The sequence below is a fragment of the Oncorhynchus mykiss genome, chromosome 7, assembly GCF_057628025.1.
Source record: "Oncorhynchus mykiss isolate SJ-2025 chromosome 7, ASM5762802v1, whole genome shotgun sequence".
Taxonomy (NCBI): Eukaryota; Metazoa; Chordata; class Actinopteri; order Salmoniformes; family Salmonidae; genus Oncorhynchus; species Oncorhynchus mykiss.
In genome coordinates this window covers 7932550-7957589 of record NC_143028.1, presented here as the reverse complement: position 1 = coordinate 7957589, position 25040 = coordinate 7932550, and the positions used below count along the sequence as shown (strand labels likewise).

General features: G+C 44.0%; 1 long non-coding RNA gene across 1 annotated transcript; it reads left to right on the top strand.

The window, feature by feature from the left end:
• The first annotated feature begins 62 nt into the window (after positions 1-62).
• On the top strand, positions 63-6736 carry LOC118965252 (uncharacterized). Its single transcript, XR_016497056.1, has 2 exons — positions 63-120; positions 6507-6736. It is a non-coding gene; the product is annotated as an uncharacterized LOC118965252 (long non-coding RNA).
• Positions 6737-25040: the final 18304 nt, after the last annotated feature.

Below are 25040 nucleotides of genomic sequence, written 5' to 3'. Positions count from 1 at the left end.
TAGAACCATTTGAATGAAAATGTTAATAATGTCTAACATTCTTGTGTTTCTTTTTCCATTCAGGATATCCCCAAGACACCTGGATCGACTTTTTGAGAGAGTTTTGTGGTGGAATTTGTAGTAAGTTTTACCCTAACTTGACTCTGATCCATATTTAACCTGCTAACAGGGTCCCCAAAGTAATACAAACACAACGTTATTAATGTACTACAGTTTATAGTATACAGTAGTATACTACAGTATTTAGACCCATTTACTATTTCTACATTTTGTTACGTTACAGTCTTATTCTTAAATGGATAAAAAAACAAAAACATTCTGCAGCATTGAAGGTTGCCAAGAACACAGTGGCCTCCATCATTCTTTAATGGAAGAAGTTTGGAACCACCAAAACTCTTCCTATAACTGTCCGCCCGGCCAAACTGAGCAATGGGGGAGAAAGGTCAAGAAGGTGACCAAGAACCCGATAGTCACTGATAGAGCTCCAGATTTCCAATGTGGAGATGGGAAAAACTTCTAGAAGGACAACCCTCTCTGAAACGCTCCACCAATCAGGCCTTTATGGTAGAGTGGCCAGGCGGATGCCACTCCTCAGTAAAAGGCACATGACAGCGCGCTTTAAAGTTTGATGAAAGGCACCTATAGACTCCAAGACCATAAGAAACAAGGTTCTCGGGTCTGATGAAACCAAGATTGAACTCTTTGGCCTGAATGCCAAGCATCACGCCTGGAGGAAACCTGGTACCATCCCTACGGTGAAGCATGGTGGTGGCAGCATCATGCTGTGGGGATGTTTTCCAGAGGCAGGGACTGGGAGACTGGTCAGGATCGAGGGAAAGATGAATGGAGCAAAGTACAGAGAGATCCTTGATGAAACCTGCTCCAGAGTGCTCAGGACCTCAGACTGAGGCGAAAGTTCACCTTCAACAGGACAATGACCTAAGCACACAGCCAAAACAATACAGGAGTGGCTTCGGGACAAGTCTCTGAATGTCCTTGAGTGGCCCATCCAGAGCCCGGACTTGAACCCGATCAAATATCTCTGGAGAGGCCTGAAAATAGCTGTGCAGCAACACTCCCCATCCAACCTGATAGAGCATGAGAGGATCTGCAGAGAAGAATGGGAGAGACTCCCCAAATACAGGTGTGCCAAGCTTGTAGCATATCCTAGAATAATTGAGGCTGTAATCGCTGCCAAAGGTGCTTCAACAAAGTACTGAGTAAATTGTCTGAATACTTATGTAAATGTCATATCGATTTTTATTATTAATACATTTGCAAAAATGTAAAAAAACCTGTGTGTAGATTAATGAGGAAAAAAAGCTATTTAATACATGTTAGAATAAGGCTGTAACATTACAAAATGTGGAAAAAGTCAAGGGGTCTGAATACTATCCAAATTAACTATACTTCCATGCACTGCACACATACTTCCTCACAGCACAGGACAGTAGTGTTGTTTTTGTTCCATCCCAGAAATCCAGAAACCTGTTTTAATCGAATTAAGGAACTTTACTCACTAATAGGTACTGTTGAAGTCGGAAGTTTACATACACTTAGGTTGGAGTCATGAAAACTTGTTTTTCAACCATTCCACAAATTTCTTGTTAACAAACTATAGTTTTGGCAAGTCGGTTAGGACATCTACTTTGTGCATGACACAAGTAATTTTTCCAACAAAGAGTCAGACGTTTACATACCCTAAGTTGACTGTGCCTATAAACAGCTTGTAAATTCCAGAAAATGATGTCATGGCTTTAGAAGCTTCTGGTAGGCTAATTGCCATCATTTGAGTCAATTAGAGGTATACCTATGGATGTATTTCAAGGTCTACCTTCGAACTGAGTGGCCTACCTTCAAACTCTTAACTGACTTGCCTAGTTAAATTAGCTGTGGTGCCTATTTGGAACAAAATCCAGCAGTAGGTTCTGGCCTTTCTAGGGAGTTTTTGTCCATCAAAACAGGGGATGACGGTACAGGGGAATGGAAGGTTGTATGAGACTTAAGTGGATAGTTTACCCCGTAACAGATCTGGAATCAGTGCTCTGGCAGTTACAGTACACCCAAATCGTAATTGTCTCGGATGATTCCTGTAACTGACTGATTCTTGTATGCTAAATACATAACTGTGTTTTATAAGTATAGAGGGTTCATCTAGAACAGGGGTGTCAAACTCATTCCATGAAGGGCTTAGTGTTTGCGGGTTTTAGTTTTTTCCTTTCAATGAAGACCTAGACAACCAGATGAGGGGAGTTTTTTAATAATTAGTACTCCCTTGTAATCAAATACAAGGGAGGAGTGAAAATCCTCAGACACTCGGCCCTCTGTGGAATGAGTTAGACACAGGAAGAAGAAGCACTGTGTCATTCTCTTGGCTCGACTACAGTTCGGGAGAATGAGTGGGCGATGGTGAAGTAGAAAGGGCTAAAGTTAGAAATTAACAGCAGTTGATGGTTGGAGTGTGATTCACAAGCAAGGATGTTTTTTGGGGGTGAAGAATCGGTCAGTGACCAGGAGCGGTATGATGTTGTTTTCCTGTGTCAAAAGCGCAAAAGGAGAAGGCTCTGTGGCTCCACAAGATGTTGACGTATGATGTGGAAAGCTATGATTTTCAGAGTAGGGCACTAGTTAAAGGTGTCATCTCTGGTGTCTCGTTGGCCATAGAGGCTGTGTGGTTTATGGGTAACATTCCAGGAGTGGTAGACGAACGTCGCTTGAATCGAATGATGGACAAAAGAAGGAGCAAAGCGTATCGGTTTTACTGTCATTTGATGAAGTGTGAGAAATGCAGTGAGACCACACGCACAGAAGCCGCTGCAGTGTTACATCTGTAAAAAAAATTGGACATGTGGCAAGAGTTTGTCGAAGGAGTAAGTATGTAGTAGCTGAAGAGGCAGATGAAAGATGTTGTCATTGTGATCGGAATCCCGTTCCCGGAGTGCCCTGTAAGGATGTCGCTGTAGCTAGGATCAGGCCTATCCAGCAGATCTCCTATGTGGAGGCAGTGAAAATAGCTGAAGGTAGTGGATGTCTCACAGTCTGCAGTGAATGCCATGCAGGAGAAGGATCCCGACAAACCAACAGTGAAGAAGGTGGAGTTTGTTATGTTTATAGCGCACATGATAAATTGCACTAATTCAAACTAATAAAACATCTAAGAAGCTAGACATGGTGAAGGCGGCAAATAGATTTCTGGATCTCCAGGACTTTACAGTCAAAATGTTACAGGGAGTACTGAATGAAGAGGTTTCAATTCTTATAGTTTAATTTCCGTTTATGTGAAAAAAACAAGCAGTCATTGTGTAGAGCAGTGATTCCCAAACCTTTTACAGTCCCATACCCCTTCAAATGTTCAATCTCCAGCTGAGTACTCCCTCTAGCACCAGGGTCAGCGCACTCTCAAATGTTGTTTTTTGCCATCATTGTAAGCCTGCCACACACACACACTATACGATACATTTATTAAACACAAGAATGAGTGTGAGTTTGTCACAACCCAGCTCGTGGGAAGTGACAAAGATCTCTTATAGGACCCGAGTACAAATAATAATCAGTATTTTTGCTCTTTATTTAACAGTGTTACATATAAAATATTTTGTTAATCAAAAATTGTGAATATCTCCCCACAGGTTAGTGAGAAGGGTATGCTTGAAAGGATGCACATAATTCTGCAATATTGGGTTGTATTGGAGAGAGTCTCAGTCTTAAATCCTTTTCCACACACAGTCTGTGCCTGTATTTAGTTTTCATGCTAGTGAGGGACGAGAATCCACTCTCACATAGGTACCTGGTTGCAAAGGGCATCAGTGTCTTAAGAGCGATTTGCAATGGCAGGACACTCTGAGCGCAACCCAATCCAATAAATCTGTCAATGATTTCTGATTAAATTCAATTTTCACAGAACCGCTTGTTGAAATTTTGATGGGGCTCTCTTGTTCAGATATCGGTAAGTGAACTGGAGGCAGGGCATGAAAGGGATAACGAATCCAGTTGTTTGTTTCATCCGTTTCGGGAAAGTACCTGCGTAACTGTGCACCCAACTCACTCAGGTGGTACGCTATATCACATTTGACATTGTCCGTAAGCTTGAATTAATTTGCACAGAAAAAATCATACAATGATGGAAAGACCTGTGTGTTGTCCTTGTTAATGCAGACAGAGAAGATCTTGCTCCAACTTCTTAATCATCGCCTCAATTTTGTCCCGCACATTGAATATAGTTGCGGAGAGTCCCTGTAATCCAAGATTCCGATCATTCAGGTGAGAAAAAACATCACCCAAGGTAGGCCAGTCGTGTGAGAAACTCGTCATCATGCAATCAGTGAGACGTGAAAATTATGGTCAGTAAAGAACTTTAAGCTCTTCTCTCAATTTTAAAAAACGTGTCAATACTTTGCCCCTTGATAACCAGCGCACTTCTGTATGTTGTAAAAGTGTTACATGGTCGCTGCCCATATCATTGCATTGTGCAGGAAATACATGTGAGTTCAAGGTCCTTGCTTTAACAAAGTTAACTATTTTCTCTGTAGTGTCCAAAACGTCTTTCAAGCTGTCAGGCATTCCCTTGGCAGCAAGAGCCTCTCGGTGGATGCTGCAGTGTACCCAGTGGCTTCGGGAGCAACTGCTTGCACGCACGTTACCACTCTAATAATTATCCCGGATGGCTTTTGCACAATCAGTACAGATACCAACACATGTTGACCAACACATGTTGACCACCAAAGTCCATTTGATGTCACAAAGCTGTCCAGTACTTTAAAAATATCCACTTTTGTTGTCCTGGTTTGCAGAAAAAGGATATCTTCCTTAATTGACCCCCCCATAAACGTCACAGACATATACCAGGAGTTGTGCCAGGCCCGCCATGTCTGATTCATTTATAAAAAAATATATATTTCACCTTTATTTAACCAGGTAGGCCAGTTGAGAAAAAGTTCTCATTTACAACTGTGACCTGACCAAGATAAAGCAAAGCAGTGCAATAAAACAACAACACAGAGTTGCACATAAACAAATGTACAGTCAATAACACAATAGAATAATCTATGTACAGTGTGTGCAAAAGGTAAGGCAGTAAATAGGCCATAGAGGTGAAATTATTAACATTTAGCATTTATTAACACTGGAGTGATAGATGTGCAAGTAGAGATACTGGGGTGCAAAAGAATAAGAAGATAAATAACAATATGGGGATGAGGTAGTTGGGTATGCTATTTACAGTTTGGTTGTATACAGGTACAGTGATTGGTAAGCTGCTCTGACAACTGATGCTTAAAGTTAGAGAGGGAGATATAAGTGTCCAGCTTCAGTGATTTTTGCAATTCGTTCCAGTCATTGGCAGCAGAGAACTGGAAGGAAAGGTGGCCAAAGGAAGTGTTGGCTTTGGGGATGAACAGTGAAACATAAATGCTGGAGTGCATGCTAAGGGTGGGTGTTGCTATGGTGATCAGTGAACTGAGATAAGGTGGGGCTTTACCTAGCAGAGACTTATAGATGACCTGGAACCAGTGGGTTTGGCGACAAATATGTAGCGAGGAAACTCCTGTGGCTTATTTTTCAAGTGGGCATGTTTCGTTACTAAATGTCTGCGCATCCAGTTGTGAGATAGTACTTTTGCACATATAACACACTGTGGATGAGGAAAGACACTACTCCCAAAATAAGTGAACCCAAAATCAATGTAGTTCTCATCATATTTGCACCTCTTCGATGGTCCAACATCCCTGTCTGTTCCGTGCTTTCCCGGGTAAGGGGGCAGTAGCTCTTTGGCTGCATCAGATTCACAACTGTCAGTGTCCATGCTAGCTGGGCTAACAACAAATGTAGAATTACTGATGCTAGCATTGGATGTGCTCGAGGAAAAAAAACAACTTGTCGTCGACTGGTGCAGGTGTATTACTGCTGGTAGTAGCAGTACTACCAGTAGAGCTGGTATGTGTATCAATGGACTCAGGCCTTTTTTTAAAAACATTTATACATTTTAGAGCAAACGGAATGAACAGCAGCTACGTTTGGCTACATGCAGACCGTTAGTGGAATTACCACGAGAGAAAAACCTCACCCAAATGTTTAGCCCAGTTGGAAAATATAAATGGACTGTTTGAAAATGTGAATCACATTTTTATTTGGCGTACCCCCGACGACATTGTGCGTACCCCTGGGGTTTTGGGAATACCTGTTGTAGAGGATCATTGTACCATCTAAACCGTTGTGAAATATATGATCCATAACCAAAAATATACCAAAAATAAATATATTGTATATACAGCTGGTGTTGGAAGCTAGTGTACAAAACTGAAATGGGAAGCATATAAATAGCACACATAGAACAGATCTACCGCTTCTTAGACTTGCTTTCAATGGGAATGAAAGATCTATAACTCCCGTTTCTATGTGAATTTGGTTGGGTTGCCCAAAAAGTTACATATTGTAGATTTAAGCAGTGGGTTTTTGATGCAGTAGGAGAGCGGCTGTAATTGATGTTGTTCTTCTGTGTGTTTCTGCAGAGATTACGGTTCCACTAATGGAATCACCAGACATTTGTTTAAATGGAACTAGGGACCTTCACCCACACGTGTGTGTGTGTGAGAGAGAGAGCACAGCGTTAATCCCACCACCAAGAACATTTCCAGCTGGCGAAGGAGGCGACAGAGCCGGCAGAGGAGGAGACGGAAGAGGAGCAGGCGGTGGTGAAGGAGGAGCCGGCGGTGGCAAAGGAGGAGCCGACGGTGGCAAAGGAGGAAAAAACATCACCCAAGGTAGGCCAGTCGTGTGAGAAACTCGTCATCATGCAATCGGTGAGACATGTGAAAATTATGGTCAGTAAAGAACTTTAAGCTCTTCTCTCAATTTTAAAAAACGTGTCAATACTTTGCCCCTTGATAACCAGCGCACTTCTGTATGTTGTAAAAGTGTTACATGGTCGCTGCCCATATCATTGCATTGTGCAGGAAATACATGTGAGTTCAAGGTCCTTGCTTTAACAAAGTTAACTATTTTCTCTGTAGTGTCCAAAACGTCTTTCAAGCTGTCAGGCATTCCCTTGGCAGCAAGAGCCTCTCGGTGGATGCTGCAGTGTACCCAGTGGCTTCGGGAGCAACTGCTTGCACGCACATTACCACTCTAATATTTATCCCGGATGGCTTTTGCACAATCAGTACAGATACCAACACATGTTGACCAACACATGTTGACCACCAAAGTCCATTTGATGTCACAAAGCTGTCCAGGACTTTAAAAATATCCACTTTTGTTGTCCTGGTTTGCAGAAAAAGGATATCTTCCTTAATTGACCCCCCCATAAATGTCACGGACATATACCAGGAGCTGTGCCAGGCCCGCCATGTCTGACTCATTTATAAAAAAAAATATATTTCACCTTTATTTAACCAGGTAGGCCAGTTGAGAAAAAGTTCTCATTTACAACTGTGACCTGGCCAAGATAAAGCAAAGCAGTGCAATAAAACAACACAGAGTTGCACATAAACAAATGTACAGTCAATAACACAATAGAATAATCTATGTACAGTGTGTGCAAAAGGTAAGGCAGTAAATAGGCCATAGAGGTGAAATTATTAACATTTAGCATTTATTAACACTGGAGTGATAGATGTGCAAGTAGAGATACTGGGGTGCAAAAGAATAAGAAGATAAATAACAATATGGGGATGAGGTAGTTGGGTATGCTATTTACAGTTTGGTTGTATACAGGTACAGTGATTGGTAAGCTGCTCTGACAACTGATGCTTAAAGTTAGAGAGGGAGATATAAGTGTCCAGCTTCAGTGATTTTTGCAATTCGTTCCAGTCATTGGCAGCAGAGAACTGGAAGGAAAGGTGGCCAAAGGAAGTGTTGGCTTTGGGGATGAACAGTGAAACATAAATGCTGGAGTGCATGCTAAGGGTGGGTGTTGCTATGGTGATCAGTGAACTGAGATAAGGTGGGGCTTTACCTAGCAGAGACTTATAGATGACCTGGAACCAGTGGGTTTGGCGACAAATATGTAGCGAGGAAACTCCTGTGGCTTATTTTTCAAGTGGGCATGTTTCGTTACTAAATGTCTGCGCATCCAGTTGTGAGATAGTACTTTTGCACATATAACACACTGTGGATGAGGAAAGACACTACTCCCAAAATAAGTGAACCCAAAATCAATGTAGTTCTCATCATATTTGCACCTCTTCGATGGTCCAACATCCCTGTCTGTTCCGTGCTTTCCCGGGTAAGGGGGCAGTAGCTCTTTGGCTGCATCAGATTCACAACTGTCAGTGTCCATGCTAGCTGGGCTAACAACAAATGTAGAATTACTGATGCTAGCATTGGATGTGCTCGAGGAAAAAAAACAACTTGTCGTCGACTGGTGCAGGTGTATTACTGCTGGTAGTAGCAGTACTACCAGTAGAGCTGGTATGTGTATCAATGGACTCAGGCCTTTTTTTAAAAACATTTATACATTTTAGAGCAAACGGAATGAACAGCAGCTACGTTTGGCTACATGCAGACCGTTAGTGGAATTACCACGAGAGAAAAACCTCACCCAAATGTTTAGCCCAGTTGGAAAATATAAATGGACTGTTTGAAAATGTGAATCACATTTTTATTTGGCGTACCCCCGACGACATTGTGCGTACCCCTGGGGTTTTGGGAATACCTGTTGTAGAGGATCATTGTACCATCTAAACCGTTGTGAAATATATGATCCATAACCAAAAATATACCAAAAATAAATATATTGTATATACAGCTGGTGTTGGAAGCTAGTGTACAAAACTGAAATGGGAAGCATATAAATAGCACACATAGAACAGATCTACCGCTTCTTAGACTTGCTTTCAATGGGAATGAAAGATCTATAACTCCCGTTTCTATGTGAATTTGGTTGGGTTGCCCAAAAAGTTACATATTGTAGATTTAAGCAGTGGGTATTTGATGCAGTAGGAGAGCGGCTGTAATTGATGTTGTTCTTCTGTGTGTTTCTGCAGAGATTACGGTTCCACTAATGGAATCACCAGACATTTGTTTAAATGGAACTAGGGACCTTCACCCACACGTGTGTGTGTGTGAGAGAGAGAGCACAGCGTTAATCCCACCACCCAGAACATTTCCAGCTGGCGAAGGAGGCGACAGAGCCGGCAGAGGAGGAGACGGAAGAGGAGCAGGCGATGGTAAAGGAGGAGCCGGCGGTGGCAAAGGAGGAGCCAGCGACGGCAAAGGAGCCGGAGGAGGAGCAGGCGATGGCAAAGGAGGAGCCGGTAAAGAAGGAGCCGGCGACGGAAAAGGAGGAACCGGAGGAAGAGCCGGCGACGGCAAAGGAGGAGCCGGCGGCAGCAACGGCAAAGGAGGCGACGGAGCCGGCGATGACAAAGGAGGTGACGGCGGAGGAGGAGCCGGCGACGGCAAAGGAGGAGCTGGCGGAGGAGGAGCCGGAAAAGAAGCCGGTGGTGACAACGACAAAGGAACAGCCGGCGGAGTCGACGTCAAAGGAGGCGACAGCAAAGGAGGAGCCAGTAAAGGAGGTGGCGACGACGGCAACGGACCAGCCGGCGGCAAAGGAGGAGCCAGCGGTGGCAAAGGAGGAGCCGGAAAAGGAACCGGCGGCGGCAAAGGAGGCGATGGAGCCGGCGACAGCAAAGGAGGAGCCGATGACAGCAAAGGAGGAGCCGGTGGCGACGAAGGCAAAGGAACAGCCGGCGGAGGCAACGGCAAAGGAGGCGACTGCAAAGGAGGAGCCGGAGGAGGAGCCGGAGGAGGAGCCGGCTCCGGCAATGGAGGAGCCGGAAAAGAAGCCGGTGGTGACAACGGCAAAGGAACAGCCGGCGGAGTCGACGGCAAAGGAGGCGACAGCAAAGGAGGAACCAGCAAAGGAGGAGCCGGCGGCGGCAAAGGAGGACCCGGAAAAGGAGCCGGCGACAGCAAAGGAGGAGATGGAGGAGGAGACGGCGACGGCAAAGGAGGAGCCGGTAAAGGAGGAGCCGGTGGCGGAAAAGGAGGAGCCGGCGATGGTAAAGGTGGAGCCGGTGACGGGAAAGGAGGAGCCGGAGATGGCAAAGGAGGAGCCGGCGACAAAAAAGGTGGCGATGGAAAAGGATGCGACGGGAAAGGAGGCAACGGTGGTGTTAAAGGAGGAGCCAGAGCAAGCGATGGAGCCAGCGACAGCAAAGAAGGAGCCGGTGGCGGCAACGGCAAAGGAGGAGCCGGAGGAGGAGCCGGCGACGGCAAAGGAGCCGGAGGAGGAGCCTGCGGCGGCAAAGGAGGAGCCGGTAAAGAAGGAGCCGGCAATGGAAAAGGAGGCGACGGCGGCGTTAAAGGAGGAGCCGGCAGCGGCAAAGGAGGAGCCAGACCCAGCGACGGAGCCAGCGACAGCAAAGGAGGAGCCGGCGACGGCAAAGGAGGAACCGGAGGAAGAGCCGGCGACAGCAAAGAAAGAGCCGGAGGAGGAGACGGCGACGGCAAAGGAGGAGCCGGTAAAGGAGGAGCCGGTGGCGGAAAAGGAGGAGCCGGCGATGGCAAAGGTGGAGCCGGTGATGGGAAAGGAGGAGCCGGAGATGGCAAAGGAGGAGGCGGCGACAAAAAAGGTGGCGATGGAAAAGGATGCGACGGGAAAGGAGGCAACAGCGATGTTAAAGGAGGAGCCGGGGGTGGCAAAGGAGGAGCCAGAGCAAGCGATGGAGCCAGCGACAGCAAAGAAGGAGCTGGCGGCAGCAACGGCAAAGGAGGAGCCGGAGGAGGAGCCGGCGACGGCAAAGGAGCCGGAGGAGGAGCCGGCGACGGCAAAGGAGGAGCCGGTAAAGGAGGAGCCGTCGACGGAAAAAGAGGCGACGGCGGCGTTACAATAGGAGCCGGCAGCGGCAAAGGAGGAGCCAGAGCCAGCGACAGCAAAGGAGGAGCCGGCGATGGCAAAGGAGGAACCGGAGGAAGAGCCGGCGATGGCAAAGGAGGAGCCGGCGGAGGAGGAGCCGGCGACGGCAAAGGAGGAGCTGGCAGAGGAGATGCCGGAAAAGAAGCCGGTGGTAACAACGGCAAAGGAACAGCCGGCGGAGTTGACGGCAAAGGAGGCAACAGCAAAGAAGGAGCCGGCGACAGCAAAGGAGGAGCCGGTAAAGGAGGAGCCGGCGACAGAAAAGGAGGCGACGGCGGTGTTAAAGGAGGAGCCGGCAGCAGCAAAGGAGGAGCCAGAGCCAGCGATGGAGCCAGCGACAGCAAAGGAGGAGCCGGCGACGGCAAAGGAGGAGCCGGCGGAGGAGGAGCCGGCGACGGCAAAGGAGGAGCTGGCGGAGGAGGAGCCGGAAAAGGAGCCGGCAGCGGCAAAGGAGGAGCCGGTGGCGGCAAAGGAGGAGCCAGAGCCAGCGATGGAGCCAGCGACAGCAAAGAAGGCGGAGGCAAAGGAGGATCCGACGGCGGCAAAGGAGGAGCCGGCGGCGGCATTGGAGGAGCCGGAGATGTAGCCGGCGACGGCAAAGGAGGAGCCGGTAAAAAAGGAGCCAGAAAAGGAGCTGGCAGTGGCAAAGGATGCGACGGACCTGGCGATGGCAAAGGAGGAGCCGGTGGAGGAGGAGCTGGAAAAGGAGCCGGTGGTGGCAAAGGAGGAGCCGGCTGTGGCAAAGGAGGGATACAGACCTCCTGACCTCAGGAAACATTTCAAAGGGAGAGATACAGAATCCTTGGTAAACTCAGACAACTGGGTGGTGGACATTTCATCAGTCCTGAAAAAAATGAACATGTACTTTGTTTTCACTATGCTGTATCCAATTTTTTTTTATCTTAGTCGAGTTTACAGCATTTTGGGCAGGAAGCCTTGATAAAACCATGCGTATCCAGAATTATACTTCAGACACATCAGATGATACTGTTTCCCAGTAAGCAGAATAGACACCTTCTAAAGTAAACAATCCCAGAGCCACTTTCTGGTAACCTTATCATTTTGACCTGTTGCATTGATTTAATGAACATATAAAACCTGTTGTTTAACAAATCTAGGACCCTCAAAAAGTTGTTGCCGTCTTATCAGCTTAATATTCGATACTAAAACATTTACTTCAATCTCAGACTCTGTTCCACGTTCCATTATCGTTTTAGATGACATTACCTTCTTGCTTAAATCACTGGTGTTACGCAAACTATGAAATTGAGTAATAATAATTAGAAATTGTCAAAAACATTTCCCATTCAACTATTCATACCTCTTCTCCAAATATCCCGCATGTATCCCTTACAGCCCGCTCGAGCCCAGCGCACCACTCTCTTTCACCTTTCAACTAAAACATAGAATTATTAATGTATTCAAACCACTAATAACATTACCATCCACATACTGAAAACAATCATTCAACTGGAAGTTATCAATTGTGATCATGTTCACAGTTCTGTCATAATTGCCGATCACCTGTTTTTAGAATGCAATTAGATTTAGGTAACAATCCGTCAGATTAGGCTACATGTAACAAAACAAACACTGGCTGTTGACAAGCATATATTCAGTTCATATCCAAATGATTCATATTTGATTCAGTTATTGAAATCACGACTGTCACGGCAGATTTCCTCCTCTTCGTCTGAAGAGGAGTAAGGATCGGACCAAGTGCGGCGTGGTAAGTGTTCATCATTTTAATGGAAAAAAGTGAACACTTCAAAACAAAGTGACAACCGTGACGCTAATGAAACATAGACAATCCACCACAACCCACAATGACAAAACAGGCTACCTAAGTATGGTTCCCAATCAGAGACAATGACTAACACCTGCCTCTGATTGAGAACCATATCAGGCCAAACACAGAAACAGACAAACTAGACAAACAACATAGAATGCCCACTCAGATCACACCCTGACCAAACAAAACATAGAAACATACAAAGCAAACTATGGTCAGGGCGTGACAACGACACCGTTCTCAGTAGCCTATTCTAGCAGGCAATTAGGCAACACAAAAACGTATTGCTTCAATCGCCTTGCTATTCATGTTGAATAAATAAGTCTTTCAATTTGAACTGAGAAAGGCACTAAATCGTTCAATTTACATCTTAAAACAAACACTAGCTACTATATCTAGCTAAGAAAACCATTTCAATATTTGAATTACAATCAGAAACTCAGATTTGAGTCATTATTATTGTTATTTGTTTGATTATTGAATGATAATTGAATTTGTTTAATTATTGAATGATAATTGAATTTGTTTGATTATTGAATGATAATTGAATTTGTTTGTATTATTCTGTTTTTGTTCCCGAAGGGGAAGGCACCTAGGGAGTGCTTAGGCAAGAGGCCTGCGGCCATACACGTAGTATTTACTGTCTATGCACACTAGGAAAGACCTGGACGGACCACCCCCTGTATTTTGGTTAGCGCACCAGGTGGTGCTAAATTAGGTAAGTAGTGGGTTGGCAGGTAATGTAGGAGAGGGGGCTTTGACTTTTACTTTCTTTGCTTTGGTTCCGTTCAGCCCCGTTTCCCCCAAATTACCGTGTGAAGGAAGCATTAAATTCCCAGTAAATGGTCAATTTACTTTGTCATCCTTACCCGCACCTACAATCCCATTCATCTTTCAATTCACGGGGAGTTGTTGCGTTCCCTCTTCCTAGAGGCATGTGTAACAATAAAATAGATCCAAAGCTATTGAAATGACGAGTAAATCCCGCAAATAAACCAATTATAATGGTTTGTAGTCTTAACATCTGGCACATAATGACGACATCATTACCAGAAAATAGCCTTAAAATAGCCTTAAAGTTTGTCCAAGTGTTTCTTTGCAAAGATTTCAGATGCGCAATTTGGATTTATTTACAATCATAGCAGTCACACGAGTAAATCGACATCCATTGATTTGGAAATAGATCTGGTGAGTTTAATAAAAGCGGATTGTCTTTTCTGTTGCGATTTATTGAAATTCCTTTATTACATCACATTTGCTCCACAATGATTATTATTTAGATTGATAACCTAATTTGGCTTTTTACGTCGTTCCAAGTTACGTCGATATTCCAGCTTAATTCGCTCTAACTTTATAGAAAAAGGGTTTATTCGATAAATATGGCAACTCCTCTCTTGCTGCGAAAAAGAGAGCAAAAAAAATAATAATACGAATTTTCAGGCCAGCACACTCCAGCACACAAGACAGTCGTGGAGAGGGCACGACAAAACCTATTCCCCCTCAGGAGACTGAAAATATTTGGCGTGGGTCCTCAGCTGCACCATTGTTTTTCAGCTGCACCATCGAGAGCATCCTAGCTGGTTGCTTCACTGCTTGGCATGGCAACTGCTCGGCCTCCGACTGCAAGGCACTACAGAGGGTAGTGCAAAATGTCCCAGTACATCACTGGGGCCAAGCTTCTTGCCATCCAGGATCTCTATACCAGGCGGTGGCAGAGGAAGGCCCTAAAAATTGTCAAAGACTCCAGCCACCCTAGTCATAGACTGTTCTCTCTGCTACGGCACAGAAAGCGGTACCGGAGAACCAAGTCTAGGTCCAAGAGGCTTCTAAACAGCTTCTAGCCCCAAGCCATAAGACTCCTGAACACCTAGTCAAATGGCTACCCAGACTATTTCCAGTGCCCCCCACCCACTCTTTACCACACTGCTACTCTCTGTTGTCATCTATGCATAGTCACTTTAATAACTCCACCTACATGTACATATTACCTCAACTAACCGGTGACCCTGCCCATTGACTCTGTATCGGTACCCCCCCCCCTATATAGTCTCGCTATTGTTATTTTACTGCTGCTCTTTAATCTCGTATTCATGTTTTTGAAACTGCGCTGTTGGTTAGGGGCTCGTAAGGAAGCATTTCACTGTACCTACCGGTTGTATTCGGTGCATGTGACTAATAAAATGTGATGTAATTGATTATGAGCAGTTTTTTTAATGTATTACCAGGATGGAGAAAATTCCATAAGCTTTTATAGTTGCATTGGTTAGAGGTAAGTCAATATTTTTCTGAGAATATTTCACAGACCATTTTAGACAGTCATACAATGCAAAACGTTATCTTCACAGAATCCATATATAACGTTATACATTTTAGCTACTCACATCAACCAATCCATGTGGGTTTTCAACGACTCTCAGTGTAACAGTATAATTTTAGACCATCCCCTCGCCCATACCCGGGCGCGAACCAGGGACCTTCTGCACACATCAACAACAGTCACCCACGAAGCGTCGTTACCCATCGCTCCACAAAAGCCGCGGCCCTTGCAGAGCAAGGGGAACTACTACTTCAAGGTCTCAGAGCAAGTGGCGTCACCGATTGAAACGCTATTTAGCGCACACTGCTAACTAAACCAGCCGTTTCACATCCGTTACATCAGCTACCCGTTTTCAACGAGTTTCAGCTTTGCAACCATACTTCCCCAGAACCCAAAGACTTTAGGTTTCCTGGACGCTGCCCGGCGGGTCATGGAAATACACGAATCCTCAGCGGCTCTCTAGCCTCCCAGAAACGATAGACTTGCCGCTAATTCCCATACATATAAAATATCATCCTGCGATATTACTAGCTGTCCCAGACTATGATGGGCTGTGGAGGACAGAACCCCAAGATAACGTTATATATCGAAACTTATTATCCAAATTTCAATCAGTTTATCATGCACATTTCAGATGAACACTTATGTCCACACTCACACACCTCTCATATCACAGTACTATCCCCAAACAACCTTATTAATCAATATTTTTATAATCTGCAGGAATATTTTCTTCTTTCAATAAGAGAGAAAGGAGGAAAAATAATACCTATATTTCATTTTTATTACACATGCATCTACTTCTCACTAGGTGATACCATGTCACTCCATATAACACCTATTCTCCATATTCCTAGGGTTCATAATAAGAGACCTTCTTCTACTTTCCAAACCTACTCCAAGTCCCTCACAGATTTTTTTGCCCACTTCCTTCATAGGTAAAATAAGAGACTAAATTGTCTTCTCACTCTACTCCACAACCTAGAAGTTTAAGGGTAACATTTTTTTCAAGAAAAAGTGGATCATTAGCTGCCTGACATTTTTTACTTGCCCACTCAACATTTTCGCCTAAACTGCCCACAATGTTCCATTAGTACTATCCAAGTATTAATCCTGTGCACTTTCAAGTTGTAATTGTTGAAACAAATCAGTCTCACCCTTAATTCTATCTGTTAAAAATGATGTATCCATTCCGCTGATGCTCCCAGCCGATCCGATCTGCTCTGTCTGGTGGAGTATGGTTTCCCCAGCTGCATCTAATGTAACTCCCGTGTACCGTTAACCTAGATTACCCCGGGAACAATCAGCAAAATGAAGATTATCATCCCATCATCGTGGCCAAATTGTCAGGGAATATTTCTAACCAAAGGAGAGAGACTTTGAGCTTTCTTCAAAACAATCACACTTTATTAATAATTATTGTAATAATAGCGCTGGCCAACAATCACCTAGAGATGATCGCATGAGACCCCGCGAGCAGATTTTCGCATCAGATCTTTATAGCAAAGTACATCCTCCTGAATGTTCATGACAAACAAGAGATGTGTAGAATTGTGCAAAGGTACATTGTGCAATCAAGCAACAGACAGCAAGATTTACATTGCGCCAGGTTTCTGTTTCTAGCTCATTTACTTATTGTTTATACAGGATTGTCTTCTCAGTTTGACACTCCTTAACACAGGTACCAATGCAATATGAGACATCAACATTTCTGAAGTGCATTCAATGGAATGCAGAATGTAGGTTTTATCACCAAGCCCATCATAAATCAATTGCCAGCGTTAAGCTTTAGAGGCCCAACTCAGTCACACAGATAAGAGAGTACTAATCAAAGCTATTCGATGCATAAACAGTATTAAAACATAATCTTCAAATTTTTTTACCATTTAGTATCTGCGGGTTTTGGTTTTTCAATGAAGACCTAGACAACCAGGTGAGGGGACTTTTATTTCTTTCTTTTAATTAGTGACCTTAATTCATCAATCAAGTACAAGGGAGGATGCATTCTAAAGTAACTTATTAATTAGCATTTTATGCCGTATGAGAAAGGTTGTAGTGGATGTTTTCCTTCCATGTGTGATTCTGCAGAAAATGATACGCTAACAGTCAACCCCAAAACAGGGGAAGACGACGCAGACAAAGCTGGAAAGGGGCAGGAGAATGGAGGTGTGTGTGAGACTTAAGCAGATAGTTTACCCCGGTAAGGAGAGGAGGACCAAAATGCAGCGTGGTTAATGTTCAACATGTTTAATATACATGATAAATCAAATCAAATGTATTTGTCACATACACATGGTTAGCAGATGTTAATGCGAGTGTAGCGAAATGCTTGTGCTTCTAGTTCCGACAATGCAGTAAAAACCAACGAGTAATCTAACCTAACAATTCCTAAACTACTACCGTATACACACACAAGTGTAAAGGGATAAAGAATATGTACATAAAGATATATGAATGAGTGATGGTACAGAACGGCATAGGCAAGATGCAGTAGATGGTATCGAGTACAGTATATACATATGAGATGAGTAATGTAGGGTATGTAAACAAAGTGGTATAGTTTAAAGTGGCTAGTGATACATGTATTACATAAAGATGCAGTAGATGATATAGAGTACAGTATATACATATGAGATGAGTAATGTAGGGTATGTAAACAAAGTGGCATAGTCTAAAGTGGCTAGTGATACATGTATTACATAAAGATGCAGTAGATGATATAGAGTACAGTATATACATATACATATGAGATGAATAATGTAGGGTATATAAACATATTAAGTAGCATTGTTTAAAGTGGCTAGTGATATATTTTACATACATTTCCATCAATTCCCATCATTAAAGTGGCTGGAGTTGAGTCAGTGTGTTGGCAGTAGCCACTCAATGTTAGTGGTGGCTGTTTAACAGTCTGATGGCCTTGAGATAGAAGCTGTTTTTCAGTCTCTCGGTCCCTGCTTTGATGCACCTGTACTGACCTCGCCTTCTGGATGATAACGGGGTGAACAGGCAGTGGCTCGGGTGGTTGTCCTTGATGATCTTTATGGCCTTCCTGTGACATCGGGTGGGGTAGGTGTCCTGGAGGGCAGGTAGTTTGCCCCCGGTGATGCGTTGTGCAGACCTCACTATCCTCTGGAGAGCCTTATGGTTGTGGGCAGAGCAGTTGCCGTACCAGGCGGTGATACAGTCTGACAGGACGCTCTCGATTGTGCATCTGTAGAAGTTTGTGAGTGTTTTTGGTGACAATCCAAATTTCTTCAGCCTCCTGAGGTTGAAGAGGCGCTGCTGCGCCTTTTTCATGATGCTGTCTGTGTGGGTGGACCAATTCAGTTTGTCTGTGATGTGTTCGCCGAGGAACTTAAAACTTACATATTGATGGGTGTCAGGAAAATAACCTCACACTCCCATCAATGTGGATAGGGGGGTGCTCCCTCTGCTGTTTCCTGTCCACAATCATCTCCTTAGTTTTGTTGACATTGAGTGTGAGGTTATTTTCCTGACACTACACTCCGAGGGCCCTCACCTCCTCCCTGTAGTCTCGTCGTTTTTGGTAATCAAGCCTACCACTGTAGTGTCATCCGCAAACTTTTATTTTTATTTTTTACCTTTATTTAACTAGGCAAGTCAGTTAAGAACAAATTCTTATTTTCAATGACGGCCTAGGAACAGTGGGTTAACTGCCTGTTCAGGGGCAGAACGACAGATTTGTACCTTGTCAGCTCGGGGATTTGAACTTGCAACCTTCCGGTTACTAATCCAATTCTCTAACCACTAGGCTACCCTGCCGCCCCACTTGATGATGGAGTTGGAGGCGTGCGTGGCCACGCAGTCGTGGGTGAACAGGGAGTACAGGAGAGGGCTCAGAACGCACCCTTGTGAGGCCCCAGTGTTGAGGATCAGCGGGCTGGAGATGTTATTACCTACCCTCACCACCTGGGGGCGGCCCGTCAGGAAGTCGAGTACCCAGTTGCACAGGGCGGGGTCGAGACCCAGGTTCTCGAGCTTGATGACGAGTTTGGAGGGTACTATGGTGTTAAATGCTGAGCTGTAGTCAATGAACAGCATTCTCAGCACTCAGATAAACAAGAACACTTACAAAATAGAAAACAACAAATGTGAAAAACAAAAACAGTCCTATCTGGTGCATAGACACAAAGACAGAAGACAACCACCCACAAAGTACTCACAGAATATGGCTGCCTAAATATGGTTCCCAATCAGAGACAACGTTAGACAGCTGCCTCTAATTGAGAAACAATCTAGGCAACCATAAACATACAAACTACCTAGAAAGGGCCCTGCCCCATAAACATACAAAACCCCTAGACCAGAGAAAACACATAATTCACCCATGTCCCACCCTGACCTAACCAAAATAATAAAGAAAACAAAGATAACTAATGCCAGGGCGTGACAGCTCTGGCTGGTTAGTGAACTCCAACCATATCTGTCATAATGATTTGATTCCTTGACTCACCGCTGCTGAATTTTTGCCACCACTGCAAAAACTTTATTTTTTTAATATATAAACTCAGCAAAAAAAGAAACGTCCTCTCACTGTCAACTGCATTTATATTCAGCAAACTTAACATGTGTAAATATTTGTATGAACATAACAAGATTCACCAACTGACACATAAACTGAACAAGACACGTGACTAACAGAAATTGAATAATGTGTTCCTGAACAAAGGGTGGGTCGAAAATCAAAAGTAACAGTCAGTATTTGGTGTGGCCACCAGCTGCACAAGTACTGCAGTGCATCTCCTCCTCATCGACTGCACCAGATTTGTCAGTTCTTGCTGTCAGATGTTACCCCACTCTTCCACCAAGGCACCTGCAAGTTCCCGGACATTTCTGGGGGGAATGGCCCTAGCCCTCACCCTCCGATCCAACAGATCCCAGACGTGCTCAATGGGATTGAGATTCGGGCTCTTCGCTGGCCATGGCAGAGCACGGACATTCCTGTCTTGCAGGAAATCATGCACAGAACGAGCAATGTGGCTGGTGGCATTGTCATGCTGGAGGGTCATGGCAGAATGAGCCTGCAGGAAGGGTACCACATGAGGGAGGAGGATGTCTTCCCTGTAACACACAATGACAACAAGCTCAGTCCGATGATGCTGTGACACACCTCCCCAAACCATGACGGACCCTCCACCTCCAAATCAATCCCTCTCCAGAGAACAGGCCTCGGTGTAACGCTCATTCCTTCGACGATAAACGCGAATCCGACCATCACCCCTGGTGAGACAAAACTGCGACTCGTCAGTGAAGAGCACTTGTCCTCATGCCTCCTTGCAGCATGCCTAAGGCACGTTCACACAGATGAGCAGGGACCCTGGGCATCTTTCTTTTGGTGTTTTTCAGAGTCAGAGAAAGGCCTCTTTAGAGTCATAAGTTTTCATAACTGTGACCTTAATTGCCTACCGTCTGTAAGCTGTTAGTGTCTTAACGACCATTCCACATGTGCATGTTCATTCATTGTTTATGGTTCATTGAACAAGCATGGGAAACAGTGTTTAAACCCTTCACAATGAAGATCTGTGAAGTAATTTGGATTTTTACGAATTATCTTTGAAAGACAGTGTCCTGAAATAGGGATGTTTCTTTTTTGATGAGTTTATATATATATATTTCTGCCGTGAAGTGCTTTTAAATGATCATTGGCTCAATGACCAGAATTCTATGGGAAACGCTACATGTCACGTGTGCTCCCTCTCCGGCCTCTAGGTCACCAGGCTGCTCGTTATGGCGCACACCTGTCACCACCTGTGCGTCATCAAATTCACCTGGACTCATCACCTCCTTGTTTACCTTCCCAATATACACAATTCCCTTTGGTGACTTCCCTAGGTGTCATTGTTCTGTTTCAGTTGCCTATCTGTGCGTTGTTCAGGTTTCTTGTTTGGTTTATTTGTTTGTTATATTATGCACTCCCTAAACTTGCTTCCTGACTCCCAGCGTACATGTTACACTATATATATATTAAAGTATGTGGACACCTCTTCAAATTAGTGGATTTGTCCATTTCAGCCACACCAGCTGCTGTCAGGTGTATAAAATCGAGCACACAACCATGCAATCTCCATAGACAAACATTGGCAGTGGAATGGCCTTACTGAAGAGCTCAGTGAGTTTCAACATGGCACAGCCATAGAATGCCACCTTTCTAACAAGTCACTTCGTTAAATTTCTGGCCGGCTAGAGCTGGCCGGCTAGAGCGAAGTGCTGTTATTGTGAAATGGAAACGTCTAGGAGCTCAGTTGCGAAGTGGTAGGCCATGTTAACTCAAAATGACACAACGACTAGCTTCCAGTTTCACAATGTTTGCTTCACAGTATTTCCACAGTACTTAGCTGCCATCACACTCAAGCTAGGTGCAACTCCCCTGAGACTACTGCGTAGGTGTACCAATAAAAAAGTGATAGCTCCATAATAACAGAAAGAAATTGATACTAAAGCCTCTTACGTATTGTTGTTCCTGTACAGGAACCAAAATCAGCGGAAATTTCAGAGCGCCACCTGTAGTACTCGATAAAACTCAAACTTTCATTAAAACACACATGCAAGGTACTCAATTAAAGCTACACTCGTTGTGAATCTACAGTGCCTTGCGAAAGTATTCGGCCCCCTTGAACTTTGCAACCTTTTGCCACATTTCAGGCTTCAAACATAAAGATATAAAACTGTATTTTTTTGTGAAGAATCAACAACAAGTGGGACACAATCATGAAGTGGAACGACATTTATTGGATATTTCAAACTTTTTTAACAAATCAAAAACTGAAAAATTGGGCGTGCAAAATTATTCAGCCCCCTTAAGTTAATACTTTGTAGCGCCACCTTTTGCTGTGATTACAGCTGTAAGTCGCTTGGGGTATGTCTCTATCAGTTTTGCACATCGAGAGACATGTTTTCCCATTCCTCCTTGCAAAACAGTTTGAGCTCTGTGAGGTTGGATGGAGAGCATTTGTGAACAGCAGTTTTCAGTTCTTTCCACAGATTCTCGATTGGATTCAGGTCTGGACTTTGACTTGGCCATTCTAACACCTGGATATGTTTATTTTTGAACCATTCCATTGTAGATTTTGCTTTATGTTTTGGATCATTGTCTTGTTGGAAGACAAATCTCCGTCCCAGTCTCAGGTCTTTTGCAGACTCCATCAGGTTTTCTTCCAGAATGGTCCTGTATTTGGCTCCATCCATCTTCTCATCAATTTTAACCATCTTCCCTGTCCCTGCTGAAGAAAAGCAGGCCCAAACCATGATGCTGCCACCACCATGTTTGACAGTGGGGATGGTGTGTTCAGCTGTGTTGCTTTTACGCCAAACATAACGTTTTGCATTGATGCCAAAAAGTTCAATTTTGGTTTCATCTGACCAGAGCACCTTCTTCCACATGTTTGGTGTGTCTCCCAGGTGGCTTGTGGCAAACTTTATACGACACTTTTTATGGATATCTTTAAGAAATGGCTTTCTTCTTGCCACTCTTCCATAAAGGCCAGATTTGTGCAATATACGACTGATTGTTGTCCTATGGACAGAGTCTCCCACCTCAGCTGTAGATCTCTGCAGTTCATCAAGAGTGATCATGGGCCTCTTGGCTGCATCTCTGATCAGTCTTCTCCTTGTATGAGCTGAAAGTTTAGAGGGACGGCCAGGTCTTGGTAGATTTGCAGTGGTCTGATACTCCTTCCATTTCAATATTATCGCTTGCACAGTGCTCCTTTGGATGTTTAAAGCTTGGGAAATCTTTTTGTATCCAAATCCGGCTTTAAACTTCTTCACAACAGTGTCTCGGACCTGCCTGGTGTGTTCCTTGTTCTTCATGATGCTCTCTGCGCTTTTAACGGACCTCTGAGACTATCACAGTGCAGGTGCATTTATACGGAGACTTGATTACACACAGGTGGATTGTATTTATCATCATTAGTCATTTAGGTCAACATTGGATCATTCAGAGATCCTCACTGAACTTCTGGAGAGAGTTTGCTGCACTGCATGTAAAGGGGCTGAATAATTTTGCACGCCCAATTTTTCAGTTTTTGATATGTTAAAAAAGTTTGAAATATCCAATAAATGTCGTTCCACTTCATGATTGTGTCCCACTTGTTGTTGATTCTTCACAAAAAACAAAAAAAAATCAGTTTTATATCTTTATGTTTGAAGCCTGAAATGTGGCAAAAGGTCGCAAAGTTCAAGGGGGCCGAATACTTTCGCAAGGCACTGTAGCCAACATGTCAGATTTGTAAAATGCTTTTCGGCGAAAGCATGAGAAGCTATTATCTGATAGCATGCACCCCCCGAAATACCTGAACGAGACCTAAACAAAAGATTTAGCGGTAGCCGGCGCTACACAAAACGCAGAAATAAAATATAAAACATTCATTACCTTTGACGAGCTTCTTTGTTGGCACTCCTATATGTCCCATAAACATCACAATTGGGTCTTTTTCCCGATTAAATCCGTCCATGTATACCCAAAATGTCCATTTATGAAGGCCTTCTGATCCAAGGAAAATTCACCTTTACAAGACGCAACGTCACTTTTTAAAATTAAAAAAGTTGCCTATAAACTTTTACAAATCACTTCAAACTACTTTTGTAAACCAACTTTAGGTATTAATAAACGTTAATAATCGATCAAATTGATCACGGGGCGATCTGTATTCGATAGCAGCAAGTCTTGAAATCATCGTCCATTTTTTTCCCTTTCATAATTTCCTCGGTGCACCCCAAGACAGGAAGTGCCTATACGTCATCCCACCAAGGATAAACCTGCAATGAAATGCCAGTACTGGCGACATCGAAGCTGTAGGCATTGTAAACGGGACCTCATCTATTTTCTATCGCCTTAGACAATTCAAAGACTGGCAGATGAATATTTTTTGTTTGTTTTTGGTGAACAGTTTTCCCTGGGATTTTTACTCCTGAACACGTTCTGTTATAGCCACAGACATGATTTAACCAGTTTTAGAAACTTCAGAGTGTTTTCTATACACACATACTTATCATATGCATATACTATATTCCTGGCATGAGTAGCAGGACGTTGAAATGTTGCGCGATTTTTAACAAAAAGTTGCGAAAAGTTTCGAAAATTCGCATCATCCCTAACAAAGTTAACAGGCCACTCAAGCTCACAGAACGGGACCGCCGAGTTTTGAAGCTTGTAAAAATCATCTGTGCTCGGTTGCAACACTCACTACAGAGTTCCAAACTGCCTCTTGAAGCAACATCAGCACAAGTAGTTCTTTGGGAGCTTCATGAAATGGCTTTCCTTGACTGAGCAGCCGCACATAAGCCTAACATCACCATGCACAATGCCAAGTGTCAGCTGGAGTGGTGTAAAGTTTGTTTCCATTGTACTTTGGAGCAGTGGAAACGTGTTCTCTGGAGTGACGAATCACACTTCACTATCTGGCAGTCTGACGAACAAATCTGGAGAACGCTACCTGCCCCAACTAAAGTTTGGAGGAGGAATAATGGTCTGCGGCTGTTTTTCATGGTTGGGTCTAGGCCCCTTAGTTCCAGTGAACAGCATACAATGACAATCTCAATGATTTTGTGCTTCCAACTTTGTGGCAACAGTTTGGGGAAGCCCTCTGACCTCAAATCCATCGAACACTTTTGGGATGAATTGGAACGCCGACTGCGAGCCAGGCCTAATCGCCCAACATCAGTGCCCACTAGAGAAAGTTTGTCCTTCTGTTCTCATTAGCAGCAGAAGTCAGCAGATCCAACAGTCCTAAAGATGAGTCAAAGCCTGATGATAAGAAGACACAGTGGCATTCACCTGGAATTCTGTCACTTATCATCCTTTTCATTGTCATCCAGAAGTGAACACAACAAATACTAATATGGTTTGTGTATGAGAATGATAAACTCAACTTCCCTTCTCAACTAAAGACAGTGATGGAGTCCAGCCAGAACAAGGCAAGTAATCCAGTTCATTTAAGACTGTATAATGCTGAAGTATCTTCTTAAGTAGCATTTGATGTCTTAGGAGAGATGCTGCAGTCAATGTTTTCCTTCTATGTGTGATTCTGCAGAGGCTGTTGAGCTAATGG